Below are 26,560 nucleotides of genomic sequence, written 5' to 3'. Positions count from 1 at the left end.
GTGTGTTTTGATGTTGTTTTCATGACTAAATACATTCTTATGATACAGAAATGTAACTTTCAAATATTAATACTGATTAATATTGTATTAAACTTTAATAAAATTAAATATCAAATAATAAAAATAATAATTCTCTCCCTCCCCCTCTTTCTCTCTTACTGATATGCAGATTTTTGTATGGTAGAAAAGTGATTTTATTAATTTTTCAAACAATAAATATCAATGTACCCTTTACAATTATTTGCAAATTAATTGGCAAATTTTGCGTGGGGATGGTAGGTGTGAATTTTATGTAAAATAAAGATACCAGAGGTCTAATTACTGTTCATTTGTTATATTGTAAATTTCAAGGGATATTTTTTGAGAAAAAGTAGTCTGGGTGCAGATATCAGCCTTCTAACTGTCAAGGTTTTGTATGATAAGTTGATTGATTGTGTCTATTACCCTCAAAACGCCTATTAAGACGTATTAACCATAGAATAAAATTGTCTAATAGGTGCTTAATTGACATATGATACGTAGACAAAAAAATTTTTTTTTTTTTATTTGCGGAAAAAAGTTATAGGCTTACTTGGCAAAAATTTTGAATCACACATTGAGGGATTCTGGGAGTTCACGGTTCAAGCTGTTGTTTTGCTTACAAGCGTTACCCAGGCGCGAATTTCTTTCTTCTTCCACCAAAAAGCATCAGCGACACATCTCAGAAATCATTTCGTCACTTTGACATAATTTAGGCTCCACTTTATATAGAGTACATAGAGTTTTATATATGCAAATGTGTGCAATTTCATGTAAAATACGACAAAAAATAACCCATGGTAATAGCTTTAATCAGTTTTGAAATATTTTCATATAAAAACAATGTGCCAAAATTTCAACCTTCGGTCAACTCTCAATGCAATGGTAAGCTAAAACTCCTATATTCTAGTAATATTCAATCATTTTACTTCATTTTGCAACAAATTGGAAGTCTGTAGCACAATATTTCAATTTATGGTGAATTTTTGAAAAAAAAACATTATCCTTGCGGCCGCACGGTAACTGGCGAAAAAAATCATGATTTCCTTCGTCTGATTGTTGTAATGTTTGCACCGTTTTATATTAGCAGTTACATAAAGTTTTATATGAAAATATGCGCAATTTCATATAAATACAACAAAAAAATAACCAAAGGTTGTAGCTTTTATCAGTTTTGAAATATTTTCATATAAATAACAATAAGTGGCAAATTTTCAACCTTCAGTCAATTTTGACTCGACCCAAATGGTCAAAATACGATATTGTAAGCTAAAACTCTTTCATTTTAGTAATATTCAATCATTTAACTTTATTTTACAACAAATTGGAAGTCTCTAGCACAATATTTTGATTTATGGTGTGAATATTTTGTAAAAAAAACTTTTTTTTTTTTTTCTTTTTTTTTACGCCAGCACGAAAACTCTTCCAAAAAATCATAAATTCTTTTGTCAGATTGTCGTAATGTTTGCAGAGTTTTATATTAGCCGTTACATAAAGTTTTATATGTGAAAATGTGCGCAATTACGTGTAAAATACAACAAAAGACAACCCATGGTTGTAGCTTTTATCAGTTTTGACATTTTTTCATATAAATAATGATAAGTGCCAAATTTCAACCTTGGGTCATTTCTGACTCGACCGAAATGGTCGAAAAACGCAATTGTAAGCTAAAATTCTTATATTCTAGTAATATTCAATCATTTAACTTCATTTTGCAACAAACTGGAAGTCTCTAGCACAATATTTTGATTTATGGTGAATATTTGTAAAAAAAAAAACTTTTTTTCCCTACGCCAGCACGAAAACTCTTCCGAAAAATCAGAAATTTTTTCGTCCGATTGTCATAATGTTTGCACCAATTTACATTAACTGTTCATAAGTTTTATATAAGAAAATGTGAACAATTTCATGTAGAACACAACAAAAAAATATCTCATGGATATAGCTTTTATCAGTTTTGAAATATTTTCATATAAATAAGTAAATAAAAAAAAAATTCTACCTTCGGCCACGTTTAACTCGACCGAAATGGTTGAAAACTGCAATTGTAAGCTACAACACTTACAGTCTAGTAATGTCAATCAATTACCTTCATTTAGCAACAAAATGGTAAGTCTCACACAATATTTCAATTTATGGTGAATATTGAAAAACAAAAAGTTTTTTTTTTTTTTTTTTTACATTAGTGCGTTACGAATTCATGCATCATATTGTGATAATATTTGTTAGATACCAAAAGCATAGCAATTTAGTGAACAATACATCGACAAATAATTAACTCATTAGCTTTAACCGTTTTGCTCACAGCACGATTTGTATTCAATTATATATGAAATTTTTTTCACACTGATACCAAAAGCATAGCAATTTAGTGAACAATACATCGACAAATAATTAACTCATTAGCTTTAACCGTTTTGCTCACAGCACGATTTGTATTCAATTATATATGAAATTTTTTTCACACTGTCATATATTCCAATATTTATAAATATTTTTTTTCATTTCTGATGGTTGCATACTAACTTCAGACAATGACAAAAAAAGGAGACAAAATGAACTCTTAATCTTGAAAAACTAATCGTGCTATGATTTTTTCTTAAAAAACTTCCGCTTTGAGGCCTCACTCCCGAATGCAGCCGGCATACGGGAGACACTTTCGGAAATACCAGCTCGGCGTTTAAGGGTTAAACTGGAGTCACAACATCTAGGTTATTGACACCAAAATCATTTTAAATGGAACAAAATAAAATTTAAAATAAATTTTATATAAAAATATCTAAACAAATATAAATTCTCACATAATCTATGTATAATCTAAATTTTGTTGAGGCGGCGCGTCTCCCACATAGATACATAACTGATCTATATTACAATCTTTTCTGACAATTGTAGCTAGAACAAAATTACCTTCTCTGTCACATCCACAAAATAGGAACCTATGTCTCAAATTCCTAAGTCTGAGACATTCAATCAGCAAATGTCTCACAGTTCCCACAAAATGGAGGATTTTAATGGGACATCTAAAACTCATGAGTGAATCTTGTACATCCAATCCTCAATCTGCACAACATCGTTTCCTATCTACTTGGCAGATAGGTATATGACCAAGGGGAGACTGATGATACAATACTGCGCATTTCTAGATTGGTTAAAATATCCTCCCACTGGGACTGCCAACATTTTTTTTATCGTGGCCTACTACAGAATATAAATCCCAATATGGTAGTTAGCATCTTGTGGGTTCTCAGGAGCAGATTGCCAACTTTGCAAGTTGGTATTTTAGAGACTGCTGTCTCTCTCTTCAGGTAAGTAACGAATAAGAAAGTTTCCACAATAGGCAGTATTAAACCAAGATAAATCCACAGGTAGCCATTTTAGTACTAGGTCACCTCTGCTGATAATTTCTCTGTAACCTTCTTTAGCATTGGTGGAAGAGAGATTTTATCTATGATATATGAATCCCAGGTGCCCTTTGAGATGTTCATTATTACCTGTCTTTCTTTATTCAATGTTGCGCTGACCTATCATCAGGCTTTGGCACCAACATTTGCTGCCATAAATATATTTAAAAAAATTCCAGTTTATTTTGTAAAGATGCAATACTTTGCCAGAGCACTTAGTCATTTTAACGATCCTAATCAGATTTTTTTTCATAAGTTGTAACTTGTGTAACGGCAACTTGTATTCTTTGCAATAGTAAAGAAACAAACTCGGCGGTTCGTCTCGCTTAAACACTCCTCAGAGACTGATATTACCAATCCAGAACTAAAAATTTATCCACATAAAACATAGAAACAGATTGCAGAACGAATCATCTAGAAGAGAAAAGCGGTAAGTAGACACATACACATGAACACTCTACAAGTCTTCTAACAATATCACTGCATTGGTCTTTTCTGGAAAGGATGTACAAGTACCCTTTGCAATTTTCAAATATGGACATGAGAAGGTTAGCCTTCAGTTCTTACAAAGGTTAAAATGACCAATTGTTGCAAACCCACTTGATGGGAACTTGAGAGTATTACAAAAGAATACAATCACTTCCGCCCTAATCACATTGATGGTAGCCTAGCCTCGAGTACTGTAACCCTCAGAACAGTTATCCCCCTTGGAATCAGTGCATCCAGTCCTGCAGAAATAGTTTTTCCCACCCAAAAACTCCAGATCCAAACATTATCGGGCAGTTTGATGGTCCCACTATTTAAGCTTCAGATTTAAACCCATTCCCAGCTATATATTTTTCCTATTTTGTCAGGTCAGATAAATTTTACAATAAGTGGAAAATTGCAAAAATAATACCCCTCCAAATAAAATACATCAAAATAATATAGTGCACACTCTTGGACTCAAACATGGGCCAACTAAAAAAAAAAATTTCGGGCGGGTTCAAGGGCCCACTAAACCCTGTCAAGGTGGTCCCACAACCGAGGGTGGGGGATTGAGGATTAAAAGAATCAAGGTAGGAGTACTTCTTTTTATTGGGAAAAACAATTCATTTTAATACGTCGACCAATGGGTTAAGGTTTATCCTTTTCAGAGTCCTTTAAACATGCAGAGTTTATCAGGTTCTCCTTCCTGATGGGATGGATGATTTGCAATCCAGACAAACCACCTTGCAACCCTTAACTAAGCATCAACACGCCTCAGGTATTTTTCTTGTTTCTGGGCCCACTCTGAAACAAAATAAAATCAGGGTTTGTCAAAGATAACACCTACTCATAAAAGTTACGTAGTAAGTACAAAAAATCTTCTCTTACTTAACTCAACTTCTTGTAACAAATGTTTGTCACGACAATAACAATAAATATAGGGAAAGTCCCTACTTCCAAGGAAAGGACACTGAAAGTTATCATAACGAAAACAAATAAAAAAATGTGAACCAAATAGCAAAGTTTACCTTATCAGGCTTGTTATTTGTAACAGATTTGTCAGGTTGTCCTTCCTGATGGGGTGGAGAGTTTTCCATCATCACTAGGGCTCTTTCTGGAGCACTCTGAAACATAATCAATCAAGTTACAATAAAACCCAGTCATAAAAGTATGTAGTAAGTCTAAATCTTACTTCACTAGCTTCTTGTGACAATGTCACTCATGGTGTAACTTTAGTTTTTACTTCAAAAAATGACAAAAGTTTTATACCAATTTGTATTTTTTCATAGCTAACAAACCTGAGGTCTTAACATAGAATATTTTTCAAGCCGGCAGATGGTAACTGGTTTAAACAATCTCTGACTGTAAAGCAGTCTGTGAGATCTGGCAACGCCTGTGAGAACGAGGTGAAAGTTAGTCAGAAACCACACATTCAAACCTCATGACACACCAGTCTTTTCCTAACCGTCTTGGGGAGTAGATGCTTAGGCTTTCCTCTCCTCCCAAGCCCATTTTTTCTGCCTCTGTTCTGTTTTTTTCAGTGTTGAGAATGTGTATTTGTTGGTATGGCTTCCCTCGAGTCTTCAAAGCCTCGTCAATGCATGTGTATTCCGGAGGTCCAGTGCTCTAGGTTTTTGCAGTCGTCAACTACAGATCCCTACACAACTTGCAGTACGTGCAGAGCTCATCTTTGTACGTTGATGAATCCCTGCCAGGAATGTCGGGCTCGGCCTAAGTCGTAATGGAGGTCATTTTGTAAGAAGAGGGAACATCGCAAAGTTTCCACTCTTTCCTCTTGGGAGGAGGTTTTTTCAACTCATCTGGACTTATAATGCCAAGTTTGTAAAAACTTTAGCTCTATAAATAAGCAAAGGTATTTTCTTCATCAGCATTTATTTTACTTTTTTTTTTTCCTCCTTTTATTACTCTTGGTTTTTTATGGAGGGTGGAATTTTAGAGTAAAAATGAAAAGGCCAAGGAGGAGGTTGAGAATTCATGGAGGGAGAGATGAAGTGAAAAACGTTGGGAACCACTGAGCTGGGCACAGGAGTGAATGGTATAATATTAGGTGGACTGATGATAGGGGACAAGGCTACAGCAGGGGAAGATAGAATGACACAATTATACTACACTATAAAGGTAGTACCCGTATTGCCCACTATATCAACTACACTATAAAGGTAGTAACTCGGTTATTGCCACGATTACCTATTACACTATAAGGTAGTACAGTTATTGCCAGAGTCGGTTAATGACAATCCGTTTTATGGCAATTGTCTAAAATCTGTGATTTTCAGTGCCATAAACCAGACTTCTGGTTATTGGCATTAATAATAGTTATGGCACTAATACATACTTAACACACACCATTTAACTGGTTATCAGCACCAAAATCCAGTTATTGGCGCCATAAATCATAAGAGTTTCATTTCATGTCTATTTCGCTTATCATGAAGCCCATCGGAATGGAAACCAATGCTGATAACTAGGGACTGCCTGTATTTAAGAGTGGGTTCTAAACTACGAGCTCTAATTCACTCTAGAGGAAGCCTTCCTTTTATTAGCTGTCTAGTTTTTCTAAGTGAGATTACCATAACTTTCACCAACATTTGTCCCAATCTTTACATTCCTCACATGTAAGATCTTTCATACAAACTTGTCCCCTACAATTTGCGCAGATAGTATGAGTCACAAGTGGCTTTGGTCAACCTGCTTTTACACTCCTCCCTACAATACCTAATGCTGGAGGTACTTTGTCCAACATGACTGTCAAAATGGTATTTATTTAAAAAAAAAAAAAATATCTTTCTCTAAGATTTAAGGCTACACGAAAACTGACTACTTCACCAACTACTCGAAGGCTGGCCCAAAATCACGATGTAATAAGACAAACACAGATGCTCCAAACATTCCATGTACCATCAAAACCCAGCAGTAAACAAGTGGTCTTTTGCTCTGTTGTTTCTATTGTACTCAAAACAGTCAGCGGGTTAGTCACCCACCCAAAATCAATAGAAGTGATACAGCAATTTTCACATTTAAGCTGCCACACAAGTGGAAAATACAGCTATGAAATTACTTAGTGAGTTACATAAATAAAACAACTGAATTACATGATAAAAATGTAAAGGAAACTTAGTTTTAATTCCTTGCTTTGCCAGCAAAAAGTAAGTGCAAACATCGAATTACTTAAGAAAAAAATCTAATGAAACTGAACTTTTAATTCTTTGCTATGGCAGTAAAATGTAAGTGGAAAAATCAAAGAATATCATGTCCCTTATGAAACAAACATTTACAGTACAGTTACCTTTCCTGCTACTCGAATCCTTTTCCTGGTAGGCGACAAATTAACACACGGATATACCAGAGTTCTCAATCTGCCTCTCTAACACGCTTTATTTTACCATAAGGCCCGTTTTGTTTTCCCAATATTTTACCCCCAAAGTTGTCATCAAGAGATTTGTTCTGTGCGGTGCGATCGTACCTGCTCTTCCACCACGATACCTGACAATAATAAGACAAAGCTTAATTAACTATGTGAAGATGTGGTTTCCATGGAGAGGCCCCCAGAGAAAAAAAAAATCAAATCAAAAGCTATTCCCTTTACAATATGTTAGATTATTAGAATGAAGATGCAACTCAAAAACTATTTTACAAGACAAATTGAATTGTAAAATGTGACCAAAGGTTACCTTCTCAAAGCTTTCAAATAAAAACACTCAACATCAATGATGTTCCAGAACCTTATTGCTCTGTAAGCAACATGAAACAGAATCAAATAAGAGAATCTGTCTTCAAGAAAATACCTCTGACCTAGTTAGACATCATGAGTCTTGACTTATTCACTTAAAGTCAACATTATGAGTCCCTCATTTGAGGGATAGATATCAATGTTATTGAAATTACCAAAAAATAAATAAATAAAATAACAATACTTGGGGAGTAGTTTCTGACATCAGAAGTACAATAGGGCCTCGATTAAACCCGAGGGGGCGGGATAGGGTCCTCGAACCCCCCGTGATAAGTAAATACCCTTGTTTTTATCCTGGTTACCCCCCTTAAAAAATCACTTTTGTAAACTGCCTACGTTTAAATAATTAACCCACCTAAGACCACTATTTCAATGTTTATAACTGCCTACTTTAGTTCAAGCTCCAAATATGTCTTCAACTATCACCTTAAACTAAATTCAAGACATTTTCAAAAGTTATTATTTCCTATCTTCAATTTCCCCTTCATCAGATCAGCAAGCAAAAGCATATTACCTAACAATTCCTTTCTATTTTCATGATTTGGCTGCTGCACCAAACTAAAAGTAAATAGTATATATCTATTTTGTGAATGAACATATTTATGATAAAAAAAACATTATTTACTGTAAAGATTACTCCACCCAACTATAATATTAATGTATAAACAGCAAAATACAGCAATAAAAAACCTAGTTTTGTCTTTTGTTTACGTTTAGAATCAGCTGATGGACATTTATTACCGAAAGAATTATTTTGGAAAACAATTTAGTTGCTAAAAGAAACTAATTTATAGGAATTATTATTATTAGTTTTTAACTTTGTACATAATAGTTTATGATATGATACAGTAATTCATATTTCATGGAGAGAGAGAGAGAGAGAGAGAGAGAGAGAGAGAGAGAGAGAGAGAGAGAGAGAGAGAGAGAGCAGCTTGGGATGAGAGTAATTGTTGAATAGCTTGAGAGCGCAACTTAGGACGAGCGTACTGTTACTAGCTTAGCTCAAGAATAACATAATGAAATTTGTATTCTAAATACTTTTATGGTGATAAGAAATGAAACGCATAGTGATATTTTCTTGTATACTGTTATAATGTGATAATCATTGAGTCAACTTTAAAAGTTGTATTGAAGCAGTTTCGTAAATCACAAAGAATAAAAGATCATTTTTGTTTTATTATGATAATAATAGATCATTATTATAGTTTTTTCTGAGAGAGAGAGAGAGAGAGAGAGAGAGAGAGAGAGAGAGAGAGAGAGAGAGAGAGAGAGAGAGAGAATGTGCGCAATTACGTTTAGAATACAACAAAAGACAACCCATGGTTGTAGCTTTTATCAGTTTTGACATTTTTTCATATAAATAATGATAAGTGCCAAATTTCAACCTTGGGTCATTTCTGACTCGACCGAAATGGTCGAAAAACGCAATTGTAAGCTAAAATATTCTCTCTCTCTCTCTCTCTCTTCTCTCTCTTTCTTCTCTCTCTCTCTCTCTCTCTCTCTCTCTCTCTCTCTCTCTCTCCGTATTCGCGGATTTCTCTCGGGAAAGTTTCCCTGCATTATTCGCGGAAAATTCGAGCATTCGCGGTATTTGTCCATGAGAAATATCCACAAATTCCTGGTTTTTTATATCAATTTCATCATGAAAATGACATTTTTATAATAATATAAAGTTTCACTTATACTTACCCGGTGGTTACATATAGCTGTCGTCTCCTGACGTCACGGCAGAATTTGAAATTCGCGGTAGCGCTAATGGTTTGACAGGTAATCCCTCTACTCCCGCCCTCTACCGGGTACCGGGAACCATTCCAACAATAAATCAGAAGTTTCATACCTACCTGTCCATATGAGGGGAGGAGGGCGGGCTTTGTTATGTAACCACCGGGTAAGTATATAGTGAAACTTTATATTATAAAATGTCGTTTTTTTTTATTTTCATTATATAACTTACCCGGTGGTTACATATAGCTGATTGACACATTTAGGTGGTGGGACAATGGCAGCTAAAATAAGAACTGTTGGAATTATCCGAAGATATAGGTTCCTTACCTTTAAAGACCGCTGACTCAGTGGTTACTGCCGTGCGTCGGACACAATAATAAAGTACTTGCCATTGAGGACGTGACCGTAACGGACAAGACTATAATGCCCCTGCTCAGGGCGCAGTACAAATCACCACAAAATACAATGAAAAACGAGGGATCACCACAACCGTTTAAGAAATACACCAAGACATTAAAAGACTGAAAGATACTAAAAAAACTCCCTGTATCTTCAGACAACCTTAAAAATACAAAAAACATAATCAAGGAGAAAAGTTAGTGAGGATGGGATACATCCTTCTCTCCCTCACCCAATACCGTGTCAGTCACAATGAATGGCCCCAATGTACTGCAATTTTCATATGTGGTTTGCAAATCTGTCAGATAATGAGATGCGAAGACAGAATTGCTTCTCCAATATGTAGATTTAAAAATGTCTTTCAAAGACAGATTACGTCTTAAGGCCATAGACGTAGACACTGCTCTAATTTCATGAGCTTTGACTTTAAACACTTTGATATCTGAGTCCTGACATTGTCCGTGCCTCAGAAATCAAATTCCTTAAAAAGAAGAACGCATTTTTAGAGGACGAGAAGGATCTTTCACTGAACACCACAGGTTATCACTCTTACCTCTTATACCTTTGGTCCTTTGCACATAATGTCTAAGTGCTCTCACTGGACCAGAGAAGGACATTCAGGCTCATTAGGCCCCACCACTACTCCGAAATGTTCTTTATAGAGAAAGAACGAGGCCAAGGTACGCGAGGGATTTCATTCTTAGCCAAAAACCCCAGCATTGATGAGCAAATGGCATTGCCCTTAGCGAATCCAACTCTCTTATCAATAGCATGCAGCTCACTGATTCTTCTAGCTGATGCTAAAGCACAAAGAAAAAGTGTCTTCCTAGTCAGATCTCTAAAAGAACTAGAGGAGATCGGTTCGAATCTATCTGACATCAGCCATTTAAGAACTACATCCAGGTTCCAAGCTACTGTTCTTGACTCCTTTGTCTTGGTCATATCAAAGGAACGAATCAGGTCTGAGAGGTCTTGATTATTAGAAATGTCTAATCCTCGATGTCTGAACACAGAAGACAACATAGCTCTATAACCCCTAATCGTCTGGGTAGAAAGCTTCTTATTCTCACGAAGAAAAAGAAGGAAGTTAGCTAACTGAGCTATAGAGGTCTTAGAAGACGAAATTCCTTCTTCTTTGCACCAAGCTCTGAATTGGACCCACTTAGCTTGGTACACTCGATCAGAGGATTCTCTTCTGGGTCTAGCAATAGCCCTTGAAGCTCTCTTTGAAAATCCTCTCTTACTGAGGAGATGCTCGACAGTCTGAAGGCGACTAGTCGAAGAGCGGACAAGTTGTGATGGAACCTCAGAAAGTGGGCTGTCTGAGTAGATCCTTCCTTAACGGTAACACTCTCGGAAAGTCCGTCAACAGCAGTAGTAGATCCGGAAACCATTCCCTGGCTGGCCAAAAGGGGGCTATCAGTCCATCCTGACGTTCTAATGACCTCTGAACTTTGCCAGAACTAATCTTAGCATTTTGAAAGGCGGAAAGGCATACAGATCCAGATTTGACCAGTCCAGAAGCATGGCATCCACTGTAAACGCCTCCTCGTCTGGAACTGGGGAGCAATACAGTGGTAGACGAGCTGTCTTGTTTGTGGCGAAGAGATCCAACTGAGGACATCCCCAAATCCCCCAAACCTTCTTGCATATTTGAGGATGTAACGTCCACTCTGTGGAGAGGACTTGTCCTCTCCTGCTGAGAATGTCCGTCTTTACATTCTTCGAGCCTTGAATAAATCTTGTGCTCAAGACAACCTTGTTCTCTTTCGCCCAAATGAGTAGGTCTCTCGCCGCCTCGCACAGAGAGAACGAGTGTGTCCCCCCCTGTTTTTTTATGTAAGAGAGAGCCGTGGTGTTGTCTGCTTGAACCAGCACTACCTTCCCTCTTACCTCTGTCTTGAAGTGCATTAGAGCCAAATGAATCGCCTTCAACTCTTTTAGATTTATGTGCCAGCTTCTCTGATGAATCTGCCAAAGTCCCGACACTTCCATTCTCCCCAGAGTAGCTCCCCACCCTTTGTCCGATGCGTCTGACAAAAGCGTAAGGTTGGGGCTCAACTGGCTTAGAGACAAGCCTTCCTCTAGCCTTCCTTCTGATTTCCACCAAAGGAGGTCCTGTTTGATTCCTTCCGAGATGGGGAACACGAAGGAGTCTGGGAACTTCTTCGTTTGCCACTTCTGCTTCAAGTAAAATTGAAGTGGTCTCATGTTGAGCCTGCCCAGACTTACAAATTGCTCTATTGAAGCCAAGGTTCCTAAAAGGCTCATCCACCGATTCGCCGAGCAAGTTTGTCTGACGAGAAATTCGTCTATTTTGTTCAGGCAAGAGTCGATCCTTTGGAGAGACGGAAAAGCCTGAAAAAGAACTGAATTCAGTCTCACTCCTAAATAAACTATCTCCTGAGAAGGAGTGAGACATGACTTCCTTGTTTACTATCAAACCTAGGCTTTCCGTCAGCCTTAAAGTCTTTTGTAGGTCCTCCATACACTTCTGTCTGGACCTTGCCCTGAGAAGCCAATCGTCTAGATACATGGAGATTCGTATCCCGTCCAGATGAAGCCACTTTGCTACTGACGACAGAACTCTGGTGAACACTTGTGGAGAAAAACTGTCGACAGGCCGAAGCAGAGGGCCCTAAACTGATAAATGCGGCCCTGGAACACGAATCTCAGGAATCTTCTCGATTCCGAATGAATCGGAATATGAAAATAGGCGTCCCGAAGGTCTATGGAAACCATCCAATCTCCAGGATTGAAGCGCTGCTAATACCGATTGGGTCGTTTCCATAGAAAACTTCGTCTTCAGGACAAGGACGTTCTGGGGCACTGACGTCCAACACCGGTCTCCAACCCCCCGTGGCCTTCTTTACCAGGAAAAGGCGATTGTATAATCCTGGTTCCTGCAGAGAGTCCACTAACTCTATGGCCCTCTTGCCAGTAAGGCGAGAACTTCTTGATGGAGGGTGGCAAATTTTTCGGAGTTCTCCGAGTAAGCTGACAAATTCACAGGAAATTCTGTGAGAGGGGGGGTGCTTGATGAACGGAATGGTGTATCCTTCCTTCAGGACCTGGACCGTCCAAGGATCCGCTCCGAGATGAAACCAGGTCTGCCAGAAAAGGTGTAATCTGGCTCCTACTGCTGTGTGGACTACAGGCCTACTTCTTGATGGCAAGAGGGAGTGGTTTTAGAAGAGGCTCTACCTCTCCCACGAAACCTGGAGAAAGATCGAACGGGAGCTCTCCCTCGAAATGGTTTAGGAGCTTCCGTGGAGGGAGCACTCCGAGAAGCAGAAAGAACCGGAGCTATCTTCCTGGGCTTTCTTCACGGACTGTGATAAAAGATCCTGGGTCGCTTTCTGTGTTAAAGATTGAGCGATCTCGCTCACAATCTCTTGCGGAAAAAGGTGTTTCTTGTCCAAAGGAGAGAAGAGCAAGGCAGACTTCTGGATCGATGAGACCCCTTTCGACAAGGAGGAGCACCAAAGCTGTCTCTTCTTCAACACTCCAGAGGCGAAAATGGCAGCGAGCTCCGAAGCTCCATCACAGATGCCTTTATCGATACAATCCAGTACCAAGGCAAAATCCTTCAACTGCTCCTCCGAAAGTCCAATGACTGACTTTCCTGGCCAGCGAAGCAATGGCCAATCCAGGAAGCTAACAACTTCAAAAACACGGAAAACAAACACTCTTGCAAAGATGCTCCAGTTCATTTGCTGAAAAGAAAATCTTAGCAGATTAAGGGCTGCTTGCGGGAAGAGTCCACGAGACTAGAAAAGTCTCCCTGAGCGGAGGCAGTCACACCCAGGGAAAAAAACTTCTCCAGTGTCATACCAGACACGGCTCCTTGACGAAAGTCTCGAAGGGGGAGACAAAAAACATTTTTCCCCTGTTCCCTCTTCTCCAAAAGCCAAGCGTTAACTTTCTTGATAGCTTTCTTAGCCGAAATCGAGAGGACGAGACGCGTGAAGTGAACGAGGCGAGGAGTCAGGCTTACTGTCCTTTTTCCACTGCGAACTAGGAGAAACTGGAACAGAAGGCGCAAAAGAATCTCCAAAGTTGTCAACGAAGGATCGTAAAAGGAGTTTATACCCCGACAAATGCTTGTCTTTTTCTGTAAGTCTTCTCCTTCCTCCAAATCTGAAGCTTCCTTCGACGAAACTGGCGAACATTCCATCGGAAGAGGAACTCCTGTTCGGCGAAGTCACACCCTGATGCGTCCGAGGAGGTGTGAGAAAGCAGGAGAAGACGTCCTGAGGCCTGTACTGAGACGAATCCAGGGCGGCTGAGCTGGCAGCTGCGTTGGCGGGCCGCGCTGGCGGCTGAGCTGGCGGCTGAGGTGGCGCCGAGCGAGAGCCTGACGTGGCGCCATAGACGTTGTCAGGAAAGGAGTACGACCAGGCGCCTGAAGCGTCGGAGGAGTCACATGGAGAGTCTGAGCCTGAAGAGGCGACTGAAAAGGAGCCTGCGAAGAGGACTGCACAGTAGTCTGCGGAAGATGTAAGGCGGTCGGGAGCGCATTCGGGGACGAAAGAGACTTGCCAAAAAGCTCCAAGATACTGCCTAACTTGGCATTCATCTGTTCAAACCCACCGAAGGTTGAGGATCACCGACCGACGTAGAAGGCGCGGGAGGAGTAGAAGGATGATCCACAAACACGTCTGGAGCCGCAGGAGTTATCGCTTGACAGGAGGCTCTGGAGGAAGGCTCCGAAGGAGTGTGCGTGTTCGGCTTCTCCACTTCTATGAGAGAAGGCCATAAATCGAAACCGCCGGAGAAAAAGCTTCAGGCTCCTCCCAAAAACTACAAGAAGGTTCGGCAGCCGCCACATCCTTGGGAACCGCAGCAGGCGGAACATCGCGAGACCTTTTCAGCGGTCTAGAAGTCTTATTACGCCAACCTCTATAAGAGGAAACACCTGAACTAGAGTCGCTTGACGAAAAACACTTCCTCGCAACACCTTTCCAATGGTGAGCGACAGCATCCTGGGATACGGCTACAGGATTGCTTGAGGGGGCGGCTGCTCGGGAGCAGATCCCGCTCGCCTCCCTTCGGTTTTCGGCATGCCTCCTCCCAGGTTCTGGGGAGTTTGACAGGGGCCTAGACCTAGGAGAACGAACGGGCCAAACAACCACCTCCTCCACTACACTTGCACTAAGTAATTTATCACACTTAACTACCACTTCTTGCACTGTCTCACCCATTTTCTGCATAGTGGTGAGGAAAGAGAAAAATTTCGAGTCCATATCGGCTCGTAATACTGACACGGGATCGGGAGATACAGATTCGAGGGCAGGAGCAACCACTATGGGGTAATAGGAACAGGATTAGCATTCAGATGAATATCCTGGCTACTCACTGACTTAGAAGAATATCTCTCTGAAGCCTTTCTGATTCTATCTTTTTCTAACTTTCTCATATACTTTCCCAGTGCCTTCCACTCCTGAGATGTTAGAGACTTACATTCTTCACACATTCTCAAAAGAACATTCACGTCCCTACAACTAACACAAGTAGAATGAGATCAAGTGAAGCTTTAAGAAGACTAGTCTTACACCCACTACTACACACCCTATACTGAATAGAGCCGGTGTCAAGACATCGTGAAGAATTCAAAATAATTCCTAAAAAGGACAACAATATCAAAACCAAAATAAGTATAGCGCTAGCAAAAAGATCAGTAAACTCGAGGTACATCACCAAAAGGAGAAAACCAAGATGATCAAATCCAAATTCCAACCAGCAGAGGAACCGTATTCCCGGTTCCGACGGCAGGAAACTTCTGATTTATTGTTGGAATGGTTCCCGGTACAAGGTAGAGGGCGGGAGTAGAGGGATCACCTGTCAAACCATTAGCGCTACCGCGAATTTCAAATTCTGCCGTGACGTCAGGAGACGACAGCTATATGTAACCACCGGGATGTTATATAAGTGAAATGCACAGTGATAAAAACTATTAAAAAAACCATGTATGAACATTTTTAGTGGTTTTTCTTAAGATTTAACTAACAAAATAGGCTTTTTTTAGCGTTTTTATAGGGGTTCCAAACATTCGCGGATTCTAACTATTCGCTGGGGGGTCTGGTATGCATCATCGCGAATCGGGGGGGACGGGGGGACTGTATACTATGTACTTTAGTTTGGTGCAGCAGCCAAATCATGAAAATAGAAAGGAATTGTTAGGTAATATGCTTTTGCTTGCTGATCTGATGAAGGGGAAATTGAAGATAGGAAATAATAACTTTTGAAAATTTCTTGAATTTAGTTTAAGGTGATAGTTGAAGACATATTTGGAGCTGGAACTAAAATAGGCAGTTATAAACATTGAAATAGTGGTCTTAGGTGGGTTAATTATCAAAGTAGGCAGTTTAAATGCAATTTTTAGGGGGGTTACCAGGATAACACGGGTATTTACTTACACGGGGAGGTTCTGGGCCCTACCCTTCGCGATTATCGAGGCCCTACTGTTTAAGTAAAAGAATCATCTTAATTTCTATAATTACTACACCATCATGTACCAGCATTTCTGAGTTTAATATCAGGCTTACCTCTTCTTTACAAGGACGCTTACAAACCAAGCATACAGATTGCGTTAGTTACCGTGCATATGTTACATATGTAAACTGGTGTCACTACCAAATCTCATACGTAAACATAGACATTTTTACAGTAGTACATGAAAGAATCGTTTCAAATTTCTATAACTACTACGTATGCCATAGCGGCTTGGCTTCTCTTTAAGCTAAGGCTAAGTCCCCTTTAACCAGCAAGCTTAAACCTCCCCATTTACGCGATTGGCACGTACTTAACGTCGAGTTAAAAGTCGTATGCCGATTGGACGTATCAGTACGTCGGCTCAAAAGTTTTTTGGGGGTGTTTTTTAAAAATTCGGCGGGAAAAATACTTATAGGCCATAACCAGCCTGAAAACTTTTGAATCACTGCGCCATTGGGGTGATGCTGGGAGTTCACGGATCAAGGCGTTGTTTTGTTAAACAATCGCTACGCAAGGCGCGCAAAGCGCGAATTTCTTTCTTATCGCCACTAAAACAAAGTATCAGTGACACAATTCTCAAAAAATTAATTTTCTCACTTTAAAATAATTTTTGCTACCATTTTAAATTATCCTTTACAATGAAAGTATTTATTTGTAAAATGAAAATTGTGCTAATTTGATTAGTTAAATAAAATCAACAAAAAACAAAAAATATCTCATCGGAATGTACCTTTTTCACGTTTTGAAAATATTTTCATATAAAGAAACGATAATTGCAAAAATTTCTTAAACCGTTCGGTCGACCTTTGAATGTTACCGAAATGGTCGGGCAAACGGCAAATTGTGAAGCTAAAATTCTTCTTATTATAGTAATAATTTCAACTTTTGAACTATACCGAAATAGTCGGGAAACGCCCAATTGTAAGCTAAAATTCTTATATTCTATAGTAATATTCAAGAATCATTTGCCTTCATTTTGCAACAAAAATTGGCGGACGTTTCTCTTAACACAATATTTCGATTTATGGTTGAATTTATGAAAAAACTTTTTCTTCCGTTCGTGCGATAACTCTTCCGATAAATTTTTCGGGTTGCGATTGTCCTTAAAAAATTTTTTTAGGTTTTTTTTTTTTGGGCCAAAAACCCATTTGTAAATTGCCGTTACAAAGATTTTATATGTGGAAATTGTGTCCAACTTTCATGCAAAATACGAACAACAAAAAAACCCATGGCTTGTAGCTTTTATCAGTTTCAAAATATTTTCACTTAAATAAATAACGTTAAGTGCCCCCCCCCCCCAAAAAATTTCAAACTTTACGGTCAACTATGACTCTACCGAAATGGTCGGAAAAAAAAAGCCAAAAAAAAACATTGTAAGCTAAAACTCTTTATATTCTAGTAATAGTTCAATCATTTACCTTCATTTTGCAAACGGACTTGGGAGTCTCTAGCACAATATTTCGAATTTATGGCTGAATTTATGAAAAAAAAAAAAAAAAAAAAAAAAAGCATTTTTCCTTACGTTCGCTCGGTAACTCCTGCCGAAAAAACAATCAGAATTTTTTTTGGTGCGATTGTCGAAATGTTTGCCACCACATTTAAAAATTAGATGTTAACATAAACGTTTTATATATGAAAACATGTGCGCAATTTGCACGTAGAATGCAAACTAAAAATCAGGATTGAAGGTTGTAGCTTTTATCTTTTTTCGAAATGATTTGCAATATAAATCCAACGATAAAATAGAAAAAAACAATCATGTTCAGTCAAATTTGGACTACCGAAAACTAGTTGAAAAACGAAATTGTAAGCTAAAAACTCATTACGGCCTCCTAGTAATATTCTGGTCATTTTTCTTGTCATTTTGAAACCAAAGTTTGAAGTCTCTAGAACAAGTATTGGTGATTTATGGTTGGAATTTTTGAAAAAATATTATTTACCTTCACTTCCGGCGTGCCGATTCGGCGGCCAGCAAAGTCTCCGAAATAACGTTACATCGCATTCCCTCCGAAATATTTAGCTCCTTTTCATATTAGCTGTTTTATAGAGGTTTCATATATCAAAATGTGTTGCAAATTCATGAAGAAAGAATACAATAAAGAAATAAGTGAAGGTTGTAGCGTTTTTCCATCTACGAAAATATGTGCATTATAAAAAAACAAAATATATATTCAAAATTTGACATTTAGGTCAAATTTACTTTACTCGTCCGAAATGGTCAAAATAATCTGCAATTCTAATCCTAAAAACTCGTTTTACAGGTATCGTAAGTATTGAAATCATTGTGTCTTCATTTTGAAAACAAATGGAAAGTCTCTAGGAACAATATTAGAATTACGGTGAATTTTTGAAAAAAATTTTTTTTAGTTCGCGCATTACGGAAGTCGTTTACATCAGTTTGGTGATAATACTTTTCCGGTGGTTGTTGCTTTTGTTTGATTGGTAATACTATTGTATTCTTATATCAAAATGATTGCTATTTAGTGACCTACAATACAACCCCCTGACGCAAAAAAAAGTAACTCGTTAGCTTTGACCAGTTTTTTGCACAGCGTGATTTGTGAATACAATTATCTAAACTTCAGGAGCCAATGACAAAAATAATGGGGAGCCACAAATGGAACTCTTAATCTTTAAAACTAAGCGCGCTGTGATTTTTTGAAAAAAAATTATTTTTTCCTCGTCATCCTTTCCTCTTCCTCGATCACTCCAAACCGGCCGCCGGTTACCCAAGAAGAGGTTGGTTTTGATTTTTGTTAGGGCTTCGGCGTTCGGGAAGAAGGGTTAACAAAGCATTAAAGATTGCGTTCGCTTACGACCCGCACAAGTTACGTATATTAACCAAGTGGTTTGTTCACTACCAAATCTCACACGTAAACAGACATATTTTATGTAGACATAAAAGAATCTTTTTTTTTATTGAATTTCTATAATTATTACTATGTAATATCCCATTAGAGGCTTACCGCAGTTAAGCTAAGGCTAACCTTTCTTTCTTTAACCGGCAAGCTAAAAAGCTTTAGACTTGACGTTCCTACTGACCCGCAAATGTTACGTATGGCAACCAATGGTTTGACTACCAAATCTCACCATGTTAAACATTGATGTATTACAGTAAGACATAAAATAAGAATAAATCTTAATTTCTTAATTACTACACACATATATACCATAGTGGCTTTCTGTGATTTGAAGCTATGGCTACCCTCTTCTTACAGCTAGCTTAACAAAGCCTTAAAGATTTGCATTCGCTACCGAAAACCGTACATGGTAACCTCTGACGTATTGTAACATTGCCTTCACTCCAAAAACCTAACTACATAACTTTAGATACGTAACTGCATTTGCTTACTGAAACGCATGCCTCATGTCGGTGGAGCATTGTTTTAGACTAGGTCTAACGACTAAAAAAAGCAAAGCAAAGGTGCTTGACAAAATTTTTTTTTCCGGCCCTCATCACATTTGCATATAGAGGATTGATCGATGAAACTTAAGGTTATTTTGGAGTTGGGAATGGTTGGAAACATTTTGAAGAAGGAAAACGTGAGATTGCCATGTAAAAACACATTTCCATTATTTCAGAGATTAAACAATATCCAATTGTTTGTAACATAGATATTCGGCAATAGGTTTTTGTTTGTTGTCTCATGATAACAATCCTGGCAAGCAAATGAACAACCTACCGCCTACGGTTTGTTTTGCTCTAAATCCTTCAAAGCGCATTCTTAGCGTTCTTTCGTGCCACTGGTATCTGTTACTTTGACCATTTAAAAAGACGTAAAGAAGTGTAGGAGTTTTGAGGGAGAGAGGAAGCTTGAATTGGCAACTCAGTTACCCAGCACCAGCCCCTGGAAGAAACATTAACAGGATTAATGTCGTCAGCCTTACAAATACACAATTAATAAATTACAGAAAAAATTGAAAAATGGGTGAAAATTACTTCAAATATAATACAATCTTCATATCTAGGTGTGAAAATTAAAACTGAAAAAAAAAGGGGGAAAACAAAAATAAACCAGCTTCTACAGAAAAACCATTAAACATACGTATTACTTGGAGTCATTATCATACCACTGAAACACCATTTTTCTTGCAAAACCAAAAAGTCCACATTTACACAATTAATAAATACTTGAAAAATGTTGTGGGAAAACTTCAGGGACATAAATTAAAACAAATTGTGATAAACTACTGAAAAAAAATAAAAACTAAAAAAAATGGAAAAAAAAATATGGACTTTACTCATGAAGAAAAACATTTTATTCACACTTTACTGACCAGTTTGTCTATGCCAATGTGGGCGTATTTATTATCACAAAAACAAAAAAAAAATTTAAACAATTCCTTGTGTTGTTTCAAAACTTAGCAATTCATTCTCATTTGTTAAAGTGCTGCTTTTGAAGGGCCAATTTCACTATGAACTATATATACAGGTTATTCTTCCTACTTACGATGGGGTTAGGGTTCATGAAAAAACCCCACATCGTAAGGTTGAGGAAAAATCGTTATCTCTGGATATAAGCCTAGCCTACACTAAGTTAATCAGTTACCATATTAGGCTAGGCTTCTATACACAATAATATGGAAGATTAGGCCTACACTAAACACAGTATACCTATAACGATATAAGGTAGTAGTTAATTTCTTAATAATCAGCTAGTTCGGGGTTGTTTTCAATGCAGATTGACTTATGATAATTTAAGTATAAAAAGAAAACTTTAATAATAAGAACAAGGATCAGACTATGTAGCGTAAAGGGGTACTCCACCAAGATTCGGTCCGATTGTCGGCCATAACGTGATCGGTGTCAGGCTGTTCATGGGCTACTATTAAACTAAAGATCGGAAGAGGAGGATGATGATTTAAAGCAGCAGGCTCATCAAAGATTCTCGCTCTTCCGTCAAGAATACAAACATTCTTCTTCTGTAAGTTCAGGTTGTACTCGAGGAAACAACTGTTCCGAAGACGTACAGGATCGAGTCTCAAGTGAGGGGGTAGGGTGGTGGGGGAAGCGGAATGCCACTGGAGTCGTTCTCTTGAAGAAAAAAGAAAATCCAATTGTAGGTTGTATAGTCGGTTTTTTTTCGTTCTTCCATAAATTAATCGGTTAACATGCAACACTGGTCTTGATGAGCCCTCTGAAAACTTTGGCAAACCGTTCCTCGTCCCCATCCATTTCCACTTAAAAGTTTCAGTCCTTGATCAAATAAAGCAAACGCCGTCTGCCAGAGTTTTTTAGTCGTAAACGTTCGCCTCCCGGTCTCTTTTATTTCTTCTTCCTTTCTTGCCGTGCTTTTTTTTTCTCTTCTGCAAGTGCAATTTAAATCCTCTGCCGTTAGCTCTACATCTTGCACATTTCTATCCTAAGTTTCTCTGGATATCTTCCTCCCGTACAATTTTCTTAAATCTAAACTTTTCCCAAGTATCAAGATTTTTTCTTTTATTAATTTTCCACTTCTTCTTCATTCTGATCGAAACCTTTTAAACGAGTTCCACATCACACGTTTCAGCAGATTTTTCCAGGACCCCATTGAATACACTCTTTTTTCTTTACCTCCTTCCACGCCCTTCCAAATGTTCATTAATTTGGCGTTTAAGAACCACTAAATTCTTTCCAGAAAGAGTTCTGAAGATCTTTCTCCTCGTTATTCCGTTAAGGCCTGAACAGCCTGCCTGCAAAAAACGGTGTTCCGAAGATAAATACGGCCTTGAACGTAGCCAACAGCACCCTGCTCCATGGGAGTTGTATGAGAGAAGTTATGTGTTTGGTGGCAGAAAAACACAAACTTTTAAACATTTCTCGTTAATAACTATCTCCGATGTCGACTGAAGGGTGGCCAGGAGAGCATTGTCGAGAATCAGAAGAATTTTGAAGGGGCGGATGTTATTTTTTCTACAAATAATCTTTCACTTCCGGAATGAAGCAATGAACGAACCAGTCCTCGCAAACAATTATTGCAGTCATCCAAGCCTTTTTTATTATGACGGTTAATGCACAGAAGGTGTCTGTCTTGTCGAGTTTTGTTTTTTAAAGCCCTTGGATATTTTCTGTAGTTGATAAATCATAAAGGGCTTAAGTTTATACCCAGCCACATTTTCCCCCAAGCAGAAGGAGTCAATCGATACCTTGTAATGCCTTAAAACCAGGAGTGCCATCACCGTTGCTTCCTTTGGGATGGATGAGGACCGTTGTGGCATGACGTTCAATAAAAAGTTCAGGGTTTCGTCAACCATTAAAGATTTGCTCCTGGCAAGTAGCCTTTCATTAACGGACGATTCCTCGTTTTAAAAACACCATTTCCTTAAAATTTAGCGGCCCCGTCGGGCAATCAGCGACTTGCTGGTTCACCGCTAATTTTCAACACTGTGAAAAATTATGGCGGTTCTTGAAACGTACGAAACCATCCAGCACTTGCTGCCAAAACTTTTGGTTTGTTGGTTATCATCATTAATTCTTGTTCAGCTCTTCAAAAAGCTATGGCGCGCCTTTGTCTGAAATGGTTAAAAAAGGGTGTGAGCGGGCATACGCTTTTGTATTTGACCTCCATCCAATCCACGTGGGACCAGTAATCTGACTACATTTCTTCCAAAGGCCCGTATCCTATTCTTTGATATAACCGTTTGAATGAAACTGAAGCAAGGAGGCCTTTACAGCATCCATTACGCGTTTCTTGTCCTTGAGGATGGTGGATACCGTCGATTGGCGATAAACGTTGCGTCACGTGCGAAAAATAAACCCATGACTGCCTTTCCCGACCTTCCACGCTGGTTTGATTCCTATTTTCCAAGTTTTCGGCTTACCGTGAAAGCAAAGGATGGATTGCATCGTTCTTTTTGCACTAACAGCAGGACACCCTATTTGGTTGAGTTTGGGCAGACATTAGTTTTTTTGTTTTAATTTCGGTTACTTGGTACTTAAAAAAAACTCTCAAATCACCAAATACGAACACCGAACCTAATGTTTCTTGGTTCAAAAAAAAACGAGCGCAAGTGAGGTCGTAACTCATTGCCCGCTGTTACCTACGCCCAGCCTCTCGCTCTCGGGGCCAACATATCGTACAGCGTTTTAAGATATACGCTGCTGCCAGCGCTCGCTAGGGTGCCAGCGAAATTAAAAATAAATATGCATTTTCAACTTTTTTTTTTTTTTTTTTTTAGTATTAATTGCTCAAACCCCATCGTAACATCGGATTATCGTTTAAAACGAATTATCGTAACCTGAGCACCTACCTGGGACTCAACTACTAGATGTGTATGAAATTGAGGAATTTTCTGTCATTTTATTTAAAATTTTGGTGAAAAATACCATTCTAAAATTGTACTAGAACATTAAGGTATCCCAGCAAAACACACAAAGTATTGGAGTCATATATTGAACCCATTGCCGGAGATCCAAATTACTTGGTGGGCATTTGTACAAATGATCAGTAGCATTCCCCCCCCGGTTCCAATTCATAATCCATTATCCGTTTGACACAACCGGGCTTTCTTTTAATCGGAAACATGTGTTGTTAAGCAATGTTGGGGACAATACCATGCAATCCATAATCCACGCCAATGCGTGTGTTGGGACCAGTAGGTGAAACAACCTCCGGAATACCAACTTTCTACTTGTTTTGGGCAAGATACTGGTACGATTGTACAGTATCCAATTTATGTTTCATTATGGATTGCCAGATTAATTGCCAATGCATGATATGAAAGAATTAAAATGTGATGATCTATGTACATCCACTCTGCTGTTATCTAAAGTTTTGAAAATGAAAATAAACTATACAATGAAAAAAACTGAATCCTTTGGCAGTTTAGTTTTGTTCAAGTGGTCTTAGAACATTGTGATTGCAACCCCACTGGAAGAAATGTTAGAATAGAAGCACTATAGTTACATGCATAAAAACAGTTGTAATAGTTTATTTTCAAAAACTTTAGCTAAAACAACAGGGTGATGATCAAATAGATAATAAAAACATTTCTTTCATAGTCCTTCGGACAAAAACGTGATACCCCTTATGTATCTTGTAATGTTGCCAATATTCATCTAAATTTTTTTTTTATGATAAAAGTAGTATAGGGTGATGTGGCAAGTATTTAGGTATTGACAAAAATTATTTTTGAAAAACTAATTTAAACCACGTTTTATGCAAACAATATATCAGTCCCAATAGAAAACAAATCAATTACTCTTTTAAAAAACTTGTCTGTGATAAAGTATTGTGGCTGTCTGTAAAACAACTAATTTGTCAATAAATGCGTTTAAACACATGAAAAAATAAAAAATGGGATTCCATTATACTGGCGTGTTTAACATCAAAATACATAGTTCACAATTAAATTTTTATTTATTAGAAGGCAAAAAAATGGTTAACAAAAACAGATTGCAGTAACTAGTAACCATATATTATAACATCGAAACACCCACTGCATTCTCTAATACTACATAAAACTCTCCTTAATTGTTTAATATATTTCTGATTTCTATATACAATATTTTACAAAAGTTAGCTGGATGGATATAGTCAAGGAAATTGTAAAAATATTCATGGATTACTGTCTAATGTTTGTTGTGGGGGGCGACTTTGGTGCAAGATGGTTACATCCAATTTAATTAAAAAAAAAAAGCGTAAATGCAGGAAACACAAATTGCCATCCATTAAACCGCCATACAAGCCACTGTATGTAAGAGATAAATGGATGTTAGCAAATCTAGCAATGGAAAGTCACAAACAAAACAGAACAGAAAGAATGATACGTCTCTACATAAAATTCTATTCATTTAAAACATAATAAAAATTATTTTATTTAAATATTTAAAAATCTAATCAAAAGGGACTGGGACAATAATTAAGATAAATTTGAGTGATAAACGAAATTACATTGAATATTAAATTTTCCTTCTTGACCAACAGTCCAGCCAAAAGTGCTCTTATCTTCATATTCCTTCAGGATACCCACCAGAAATTAGGTTGAGGATGAATTGGGATTCTCATCTTGGACGTTGCTGACTGCGCCAAGTCTTTTGGTCTTTTCCTTCCCAAAGTATCTGTCCACATGCCATTTTCTTAGATAAATCATCATAGTTTTCCCTACTTCAGTTTCATCAGTTTGATAATTGTCTTGTTCACCAGAATAATCTGAAAAGGATAATCATATTAGTAAACTTGCATATTCTGCCAGTACTACACATGAGGTCCAACAATATAAAAGCCTTATACTTCAGTTACTTAATACCTACTTTATTACAATTTGGACTTATACCAACTATTAGTTACAATTTTGAGTTAAAATCTAAGTTAGCAAAAGCATAAACCTTCTGAAACCCAAGGGGTCGAGTAGGAAAAGTAAGAACCATATACAGGAAGGTAAAAGTGGCGACAAGAAAAAAAATGGTTGCAAACTTTGTGTACTCTCAAGCAAGTGGAACTCAAACATCCAAACGGACAGTGGAAGACATTGGTACAGAGGCTTTATGGTCAGTATCCAACTTTAGAAGGTTTTGGATGTCAAAGTATACTAAGTTCAAATTTAAAGGTTAACAATTAAGGTTTAATTAAGTCATTTTTAACTTTGTGGGATTGATTTTGGTGGTTAACCCCTTGCCAAGGCTAAATGATAATACGGCCACTTATGGTTGCCTGTGACTTTAACATACACTGCAACTTTTATAATAGGCAGTTACTTTGCATTACTTTTAAAACGTTACTGAATGTGTGGCATTGAAATACAACAATGCAACTCAATGTTTTGAAGGTTTCACATACAGTACTTATATTTTGACTAATCTACCAGCATCCATGGCACTCACTCGCATCTTGCATCCCCTCCTAAAAAGAAACCTAGCAATAGGCAGTTTCTAAAAACAAAAGTTTGCCAATTTTACACACTGCAAAAGCCCATACCCTACACCTAACAACAGCATTTATACAAGCACTCACTTATTATAATTGTCAAACAATGTCGTGTTTCTTGAAACCCCGTTTCTTGGCACTGTATTGTTTTCGTCTTCCAGCCAAGAGACGACCTTCCCAGTTTGGAACTCATACTGGAGTCCTAACTTGTTCATGCAGGAAGGTCAATCAGTGGTTTTGGACTGCTGACGGTTGCTCCCCCAAGAATCTAGAGTCTCGTTACCTAGAAATACCATTCAAAAATAAAGGATTGTTGGTTGGATTATACGAAAGTGTTGAAATTAATTTCTTAGAATTGAAATCATTTCTACATACTATGGCCTTTTCTTTACTTTTAGTAATGTCAAAGTAAAAGTTTTCAGTACTGAAGCATAATAAACAATCATTGGGTGCAT

The sequence above is a fragment of the Macrobrachium nipponense genome, chromosome 36 (genome assembly GCF_015104395.2).
Source record: "Macrobrachium nipponense isolate FS-2020 chromosome 36, ASM1510439v2, whole genome shotgun sequence".
NCBI classification, from domain to species: Eukaryota; Metazoa; Arthropoda; class Malacostraca; order Decapoda; family Palaemonidae; genus Macrobrachium; species Macrobrachium nipponense.
Note: the sequence above shows the minus strand (reverse complement) of the source record.